General features: G+C 42.3%; 1 pseudogene; it reads left to right on the forward strand.

The window, feature by feature from the left end:
* The first annotated feature begins 765 nt into the window (after nucleotides 1–765).
* LOC115569304 (uncharacterized) lies at nucleotides 766–5,152 on the forward strand (annotated as a pseudogene).
* Nucleotides 5,153–9,853: the final 4,701 nt, after the last annotated feature.

Below are 9,853 nucleotides of genomic sequence, written 5' to 3' on the forward strand. Positions count from 1 at the left end.
ATGGGGGCATTTTAGATGTTGCCTCTTTTCTATACTAGTGTCTGAGTAATATTTGTAGTAACACCAGATTAAGAGCAGACAGAAATATGAAACCCTCAAATGTAAGAAATCTTGTCCAGTATAGTTAATCATGCTTCCACTCGCCAATATGCCTGATATGTATATTCTGGTTGAGTCTCTGTCACTTTTAATACATACAGTGCCTATAAAAATTATTCACCCTATTGAATGTTTCCCCTTTTATTGCTTTTATAAATGGAGTCATGGACAATAAAAATTTGCTTTTCTGACAAATAGATATACAAAAAAAAGAACATTCCAAGTGAAACCAGATTTCTACAAATTAATTTCAATTAAAAAAATACATAATGTAAAATTGCATAAGTATTCACCCCCTTCAAGTCAGTGTTTAGTAGATGCACCTTTGGCCTCAATCACAGCACTGAGTTGGTGTGGATAGGTTTCAATCAGGCCTGCACATCTGGACGCTGCAATTTTACTCCATTTGTCTTTGCTAAACTGCTCAACCTCAAGTTGCACAGGGATCGGGCATGAACAGCCCTTTCAAGTCCAACCACAAATTCTCTATTAGATCGAGGTCTGGGCTTGACTCAGCCACCCCATCGCTTTTGCTGTATGCTTTTGGTCATTGTCTTGCTGAAAAATAAAACTTCTCCCAGATCTTGGTACTCTTGCAGACTGAATCAGGTTGTCCTCCAGAGAAGCATACCCCACAACATGACACTATCACCACCATGCTTCACGATGGGGAAGGTGTGCATAGTGTCTAGTCTGATGGCCAAGAAGCTTAATTTTGGTCTCATCAAACTGAAGGACCTTCTTCCAGCTGAGTTTGGAGTCTCTCACATGCCTATGGGTAAACTTTAATGAGCTTTCTTCGATTGTGGCTTTCTCTTTGCCACTCTCCCATAAAGTTTTGACTTGTGAAGAAACCTGGGCAACAGTTGTTGAATGTAGATTCTCTCCCATCTCAGCTCCAGAAGGTTTTAACTTCTTCAGAGTAGTCATAGGTGTCTTGGTGGCCTCCTTCACTAGTCTTCTTGCTTGGTCACTCAGTTTGTGAGGAAGGCCTGTTCTAGTCAGATTTACAGGTCCCATATTCCTTCCATTTCTTAATATGGATGTAACTGAACTTTGGGGGGTGTTCAGTGACTTCAGGTTTTTGTATCCATACCCTGACTTTTCAGTGACTGGACCTCTAGAAACAGGTGTCTTTTACTACAGTCACTTGAGATACATTCACTGCACTGTCGTGATCTCCATTTCCCTAACTGTGAGACTACTAGCCCCACTTGGCTGGAACTCTGCATTCTACCTGTCAAAGATCAACTCCTCTGCCTCCAACCCCAGGAAACTATTCTCTCCTTACCTCTTCTATCCCTCCCCCTCCTTTCTCCCTCACTTCTGATGACTTTGCAACTTGCTTTACCCAGAAAGTAAAGGACATCAGCTCCTCATTTACTCCTATGCCCATCCAGAAAGCACCTTCCTGACTGTCACCGCCGATGGCCTTACCAGCTTCAGCCTTCTCTCCTCTAGATGTTCTCACACTAGTGACCTCTAACCCTCCTCCCTTCTCCAAGACATCTCTTACGACATCCTGCCATTCCTCACCACTCTGATCAACCCCTCCCTCATTCCAGGCATTATTCCTGCTCCTTTCAAGACAGCTACAGTAAAGCCTCTCTTAAAGAAACCCACCCTAGACTTAGCTGACATCTGAAACTACAGGCCTGTATTTCTTCTTTCATTCCTCTCTAAAACACTGAAACATGCAGTCTACAAGCAACTGTCCTCCTATCTTTCAGAAAACAACCTCCTTGACCCTAATCAGTCAGGCTTCAGGACTGGTCACTCCACTGAGACGGCCCTCCTCACGGTGACTCAGTCTCTCTGTGCCGCCAGAGCCTGGTCCAACTTGTCAGCCCTCTCTTCTCTTCGACTTATCTTCTGCGTTTGACACAGTCAACAACCAAATCCTTCTCTCCGCTCCGACTGAACTTGGCATTGCTGACTCTGCTCTAACCTTGTTCATATAATACCTGACAAATTGCACCTTTTAGGTCACATGGAATGGCTCATTGTCCAAACCCTGCTTTCTGGAACCTGGTGTCCCTCAAGGCTCAGTATTAGGACTGCTTCTGTTTTCACTATACACTGGATCACTAGGCTCTGAAATCACATTGCATGGATTTTCCTACCACTGTAATACTGACAACACCCGACTGTTCCTCTCTTTTCCCCCATCCTCCTCCAACATGCACATTGCGACGCTCATCTCAGCATGAATGGCAGACATCTCCGCTTGGACAGCTGCGCATCACCTCAAACTCAACCTTAGTAAAACTGAACTCCTCTTCATCCAGGGGAAAGACTGCCCTCGCATGGACCTGTCAGTCACTGTCGAGGATGTAACAGTATCGGCGTCATTGGCGGCGAGGAACCTGGCTGTAATCATCGATGATGGACTGCACCCCCAACATCATTGCTGTGGCCTGATCCTGCAGATTTGCCCTCTACAACATCCGCAGGATCCGGTCGTTCCTCACAAAAGACGCAATGCAACTCCTGGTCCAGGTGCTGGCCATCTCCTGCCTGGACTACTGCAACTCCCTCTTGGCTGGACTCCCAGCCTCTGCGACTAAATCATTGCAACGTATCTAGAACGCTGCAGCACACCTCGTTTACAATCTTCCCAAATTCTCCCATGTGATCCCCTCCTCCATGACCTCCACTGGCTTCCTGTTCTGGCCTGCATCCGATTCAAGACGATGGTGCTGGCCTTCAAGGCCGTCAACAGAACTGCACTTGTCTACTTCCAAACACTAGTCAGACCACACACCCCAGCGAGAGCACTTCGCTCATCTACATCAGTTGGCCGACTGGTACCCCCATTGCTGAGAGCAAACAAAGCCCTCTCAGCAAAATTGTGACTCTTCTCTCTGTTTTGGCGTCTTTTTTCGGGGGTACAGTTTTTTTGTCAGAAAAGCTATGCAGAGAAAAGCTATGATATGCACTGTTGTGCGACCCACAGCAGGTGAGTTTTAAAACCAGGAAACAGCTGATCACAGCAGTCAGTCCATCACTTCATCCGCAGACGTCAAGATGAGCAACGGGAATGCCGCTGAGATCCGGGAGATGTTAGCGTCTCGTCAGTCTTTGTAGCTGTCTTGGTTGTCCACTTGTTGTTGTAGTGGCAAGCTACTAATGGTCGCTTCTTTCAAATTTTCAGTTCTTATTTTGAAGACAAATTCGACCTGCTTCACTGTTCACGCCCAACTTGTTTACGCTTACCCCAGTGGCAACCAAGTGCATTTTTTGGGAAATAAGGAATATTACACCTAAAATGGGCTACTGACTCGCAGGAAGTATTCTGAGTAATAAGCCACCATTGGGATGAAATTTCGCACCAGCGCTGATAGGCCTCTGGAGGTAGTGTCAGAGGCGCAGCACTTGCGAACCGAACTAGTGTGAATGGATAAGCCGGTGTTGCGTATCGAGGGCATGTCGGTCTGACACGCTGAGAACTACACAGGTCCTTCACTCAGCTGAATGAAGAGAAATGTCCGACAAAGCAACGTTACATGACCTAAGACAAGTAACTTATAACTGTCTTAAGCATCTGTCCTACCGACTCTTCGTCACATTTCTGCCCGTCTGTCACCTGCAAAAAACTTAAACTCACCAAGTGTTTGTGTTTAAAAAAATCACTGCGATGGTAAGCCCTCCCAACCGAGACATCAGTGAACTTTCTCCCAGAAAACTGTCTCCCTCCCTGTGAATGAGAGAGTCAGACAGCGTCCTGTTTACTAATGGCGATTATGTAATTATGTAGTATAGAGGAAAAAATTTAACTGTCACTTTCCAGGATGTTTGGTGGGTCAGGATCTCATACACAACACATTAAAACAGCATCCATATTATTATAAACCATCAGCGGGTTTAGATTGACAGGAGAACAATGGGGAAACACCTTGAAAAAACACAGATGTCATCATCATGGCGCATACCGCCACGCCTCTTTAGGAGCCACAGCTCGGGCTTTTCGTGTGAATTACACACTGGTTTGTCTTTACTCTGGCGCTGCTTGGCTCTGTGTGATTGAACAACAGCAGAGAATTGGCAAACTGCCGCTGCTGCGATTATGTGGCTTCTCTGTGTGAAAAGGGCAATTGACGTCAGGGGTCTCAACGATATCACAATCAAGAACAGGTACCCACTTCTGCTCATTTCTTCCACATTTGAGTTGCTGCAGGGGGGCACCATCTTCTCCAAGCTACACCCGGCCCGAATTTAAGAAGGCGATGAGTGGAAAATCAGTTTCAACACCCCTGTTGTATACTTTCCCCCAAGTAAAGGAAATATGACATTGGTAACCGGGAGTTACTGGCAGTTAAGCTGGCCCCGGAGGAATGGTGCCATTGTCCAGACCACCCGTTGGTTCCATCAAACCTTAGATCCAACGTTCACCTGCCACCCTGGAATCCAGTGGACCAGGGAGGTCCAACAATGCAGGTCCTTGTGGTCCACCCTTGAGAAATACACCTGGGGGTTCAGATATGCCTGTCCCATCTGCAACCAGCACAAGCCATCCCAGCAGGCTCCCTCTGGCCTCCTGCAGCCTCTCCCAGTGCCCCATCATCCTTGGTCTCATATCTCTTTGGACTTTGGAACTGGTCTAACGGACACACCAACATTCTGATGGTTGTAGACCAATTCAGAACAATGGCCCACTGCACACTCATCAGGGCCACAGTCAGCCTATCATCAGTTTCCACCCTCAGTCCAATGGAGATGGCTCTACGATGCACGATGTCCAAGCATCCATCATCTTGATCCCAAGAACTTCTGTGGGTAGAATACACCCACAACACCCCGACCAGCTAATTCACTGGTCTTTCCCCTTTCCAGTGCTCCTATGGTACCAATCTCCACTATTCCCTGCCCTGGAGAAGGAGGTTTCCTGCCTGTCTGTCCAGGCCTATACCTGTCGCTGTCATCGGACCTCTGGCCCCAGCCAAAACTACTACCCTTCATTCTGCCATTTGATATTCCGAAGCAGCCAAATGCCCCAGCACCAAGGTCCCCACCTACAGCGGGTTGTCAATCCAGGACCTACCCCTACGGGTAGAAATTTTTTTAATTTTTTATTGTGACGTCATTACTGTTTGTTCTTCCTCTGCTGGGGTACACAATTAAAAGTTGTTACGGAGTACCCTTATTAAGTGTGCTGTTGGTCCCAAGACCACACATTACAATTTAAGCTATCAAGGCCTATAAGGCATCTAAAGACGAGTTTAAATCATTTGAATATATGTTCAACATTTTGGTTGCAAACCTATAAGCAGTGTTGGGCAAGCTACTCGGAAAGTGTAGTGAGCTAAGCTACAAGTTACTCTACATTAAATTAAGCTTCACTACACCGAAGCTACTCCCCAGAGAAATGTAGCAAGCTAAGCTGCAGCAAAATGGCAAAAGTAGCTTAACTACATCAAAGCTATTTTTTTTTTTTACATTGAAACAACTTCATTCCAAGTCAAAGCTATCTCGGTGATCAATAAAACTATCAATCAGACAGATAAGCAGGCAAAAATGTTACGTTCAATTGTTTATTAAACAATAATTTGTGCTCCCACTATTGTGTATATTGTATTATTCAACTATCAATGCACACTTAATTCTAACATCCATGGACAGTCATTCACCTTGCTACCATAGCAATATCCACCTGACTTACACTAATGGACAGTGTCCTACACTGTAGCATATTAACATAATTAAACAGTGTATACTCAGCAAATAGTATATTATAGTTGTAGTTTTCGTTAAGGTTCTCTAGTCTGTGTTTTAGTTTCAGCTTTATAATTTATATTTGATATTTGAGTTAGTCTATTTAGTTATTGTATATAATTCAGCCTTTAATTGTATTGTTTCTTTTACCTACCTCATTGTTTTTGTATTTTGATTTATGTCAAGTGGCTGTAACACTTTAATTTCCCTTTGAGATTAATAAAGTACTCTATCCATCAACCAGTGTCTCATATAACTGGCAGTTTCAAAAGTGGTATTTTTATTAGGCCCACTCTGTACTAGTAGCTATATCTACATACATTTTAAGCTAATCATTTTGACTAAACACCATACTTTGGTTTTGTAGAAATTGCATTTTTGCTGTACCCTGTGCTGGTTAAAAATTACAAAAGTAATAATCCAGAGTAATGTAAACTTTTCAAATGTGTCTCTGTTCCCTTATTTCCCCACCTTTTACCTCCTATATGTAACGTTACTGTACTTGTTTATTATTCAAGTTTGTCTTTTGCATCCCTCGGGATCAACTCGTCTCCGTCCTCCTCACCCTCTGTCATCTTTCCATCAAGTAACGTAACTCACTCATGCTAACCTGTCTGTATTCCCGTGCAGCAGAGACATTGTAGGCAAGGATTAGTCCGTGGTGTCACCGTCATACGGAAGTGCTTCTGTCGGCTCCACATACACGGCTGTGTATGGCGGTGGCGTCATTGACTTATCCTTTCGTTTCAGACCACAGCAGAAAGCTCCGCTGCGCTGAGCTTCAGAGGTGTTCACAAAAATGTAGCTTGTGTGGACGCTACCGCGCTACTTGTTCAATAAAAGAGCTAAGCTACTGAAAAGCTATTTCATTCAGAAAATAGTGACGCTACCACCACGCTACTGAGAAATGTAGTTAAACTTGTAACGCCGCTACTTGTAGCGACGTTACTGCCCAACACTGCCTATAAGTAGGTTTTATTTATATCTCAAAGATGTATAGATCTCTTTGGCTTGTCAATTAGAAAAGGTTCCAAGAAAACCAATGGTTATTAAGTTGAGAAAGTCCTAGAAATTCATTTCTGATATCACTACAACATGCCTCATATTAGGCAAGTGTCAGTCCATGCTGTGTGTGTTTAATTGGTACTAATTAAACACATCTTTTCATTAGCGTAAATATTGTATGTATTCAGGACAAGGATTTCACATCCCAGAGCCTCAGCTTTTCACCCGTATTTTCATCAATCCTTTCCCTCCCTCTGCTCTTGTCTCTGCTTTCCAGCACTATAGATGCTTAATGAGCCGTAAAATATCATTCAGAAATGATAGTCGTCTCAAAGAGATAGAGAGGGAGAGAAGGAGAGAGAGATGGAGAGATAGGAAGACAAAGACAGTCTATTGTCAACAGTGTTTCAATATCAGCAAAATCTCTTCCTCTCTTTTCAAAGTGATCCAGTAGCCTGAAAAATTCCCCCCTGCGAAACCTGGATGAACACTGTTCTGGACTCAAATTCTGTGAAGGTAGAAAGGTTACAGCTGCACATTTCATCATGTTTCCTTAATTAGATCCTTTGCTTGGAAGAAAGTTTAGTCTCTAGTCCACTTCAGGGTTTAGAGTCTTCCTACCAGCTCTCCAATGAGGATTTTCCTTCATCATTTTGCCACATTTTACTCAGAAGATTGTAATACTTGTAAAATTGTTGACTACTCAGTCATGCCTTGCCCACACCTCTACTTCAAGATAGATTGTGAACCCTCAGATCATGTGAGAATTGCAGGTTAAATATTGAAATAAACCCGAGCAATAGTTTAGAACAACTTAAAGCACCCTGACCCTAGCTCAGAAAATGCGATTTTAATTTATGTATAGTTAAAACAACTTTAAAATTTACAGAGAAACAGAATAAAGTTGTAAATTTTCTCTTTATAGTTGTCTTGCTTACTTAACATCTTGTGAAATGATATCAAATAGCAACAGTTTATTTGTTGCATTCCTGCTTAACATTTTGTAAAATGTTATCAAACAGCAATAGTTTTACATACATTTTCTCTTGTATGAAGAATCTAGTTTTGATATATTAATTACTGGGTCTTATACATTGTTCTAAATGTATTCATAGAAGAGAGTTGATTTTGCTGTTAAGAGATAGCAAGAATTATATATTTTTCAAACATACATGTTGAAGACATAAAAGGAAAGAAGGGAAGAAGAGAGACAAAGACACACATTTATACAGTTATACTAATATTATAATGTGCTCAGTGGGTTTCAATAGGCCACATTATGCAGCTTAATCCATTGATGTATTCTGCACCTTAACCTGCTGCAGTGTGACAATAGAAATCTTTTTTCTTCCAGCTCAACTCTGCAGCTCACACTGAGAGCTAGCCTTCATGTACAAGTCAATAATGGGCAAGACTGATTTTAATAGATCCACTGAGAGTGGAAGTCATACTTTAAGTGTACGGCTTCACTGGGCTGCCCATTGTGTTCTTTTATCTATTCTGGACAATATCAAGATAAATGGACAGCAGGACATCGGTGTCTGTTCAATTTTAAAGAATGAGGAATTAACAGTTTACAGTGCTTTTATATGTTTGGAAAAGTTGCCCCACAAATAAACACACTTATCTATAAAGCAAGAAACCTCTGTTGGTCTATTTGTCTGTCTGTTATCCTTATATATCTTGAGAACCGTTCATTTGATCTACTTCACATGTGGCTGGTTTGTTGCCCAGGAACCCTAGGAAGTGCAGTGTAGAATTTAGTGCAAATTTAGACATGCTGAATTTTCAACATTAAATGTTCACATTTATGTTCACAGTTATCAAAACATTTTGAATAAACAGTGAACATAGCTCTGTGCAGCAGCAGGGGCATGGCTTCAGTGTTCTGGTTTCATGGCCATGCAGACAGAAGCTGAATTCCCACGTGATCCCTCTCACTGGAGGTGTGATTTTAGGTCAACAATGGTATGCTAGCTTACATTAGCCCCATGGGCTAGAATGTTTACCGTTAATAGCTGCCCTGGGATGCTTCTCTCATTTTTGGTGGGGTTGGGCTTAAAATGTACATATATAATCATCCAGATTTTAAATGGTTAATATAAAATGTGTTTGATATTATTGGAGGGACCTCGATGAGTCTGTGAGCTGTTCAGGAGGCTTCAGACTAGATCTGTAAACCTCTAACATTACCAGATCATCCCTGCCTAACAGCCTGTTTTAAAGGGCCACTACACTAGCAGATTGGAAGACTTGAAGACTTGACTAACATATTTATTAAAATAATAAATCTCCATGAAGCAATTTCTGGGATTTTAATCAAATCAACCACAGATTTGTTTGAAGTTATGCTACATAAGTAAGGTCATGGTCAAAAGTTCACATACACCTAGAGATCATGGCAGTCTTGAGTCCAATGATTTCTACAACCCTAATTTTTCTTTGATGAATGTGTAGAACACATACTTCTTTGTCACAAAAAACATTAATGAAGTTTGGTTCAACTATGAATTTATTGTAAGATTTCTGAAAATGCGACCAAATCTGCTGGGTCAAAAATGTACATACAGCAAATTGAACGATCAAATTACGTGATTATTAAAAAGTTGTGCCAATCAAATTAGCTTTGTAGCATGGCCCCTTACCTTCTTCTGGGTGATTCTGATTGATAATGGCTGATGACAATCAATTATACTTGTACAGAAATAAAAGAAACATGACTTACTAAAATGGCAACCCTGTTAAACCTCCCCAGTTAACAGAGCAGGGTTGATATCCAGCAACATTAAGCAGCCCATTAATGATAAGAGCTAATTAAAGATAGAATCAACACAGATTAGGAGATAGTGTCTGTGGGGATATGTTAGCCTGCCGGCTTGTGTACAGTGACGTAGCACTTAGCCAGAGGGTTGAGGTGTTTGACCTGTGTTTGACCTAGTTATACCTCCTCCCTCATCCCTTCCCTCTTTTGTCTCTCCTCTTCCTCCTCTTCTCTATCAGTCATCCTCATCATCAGAGGCTGACAGGGAGTGGGGAC

Source organism: Sparus aurata, chromosome 18, assembly GCF_900880675.1.
Source record: "Sparus aurata chromosome 18, fSpaAur1.1, whole genome shotgun sequence".
In the NCBI taxonomy this organism is placed as follows: domain Eukaryota; kingdom Metazoa; phylum Chordata; class Actinopteri; order Spariformes; family Sparidae; genus Sparus; species Sparus aurata.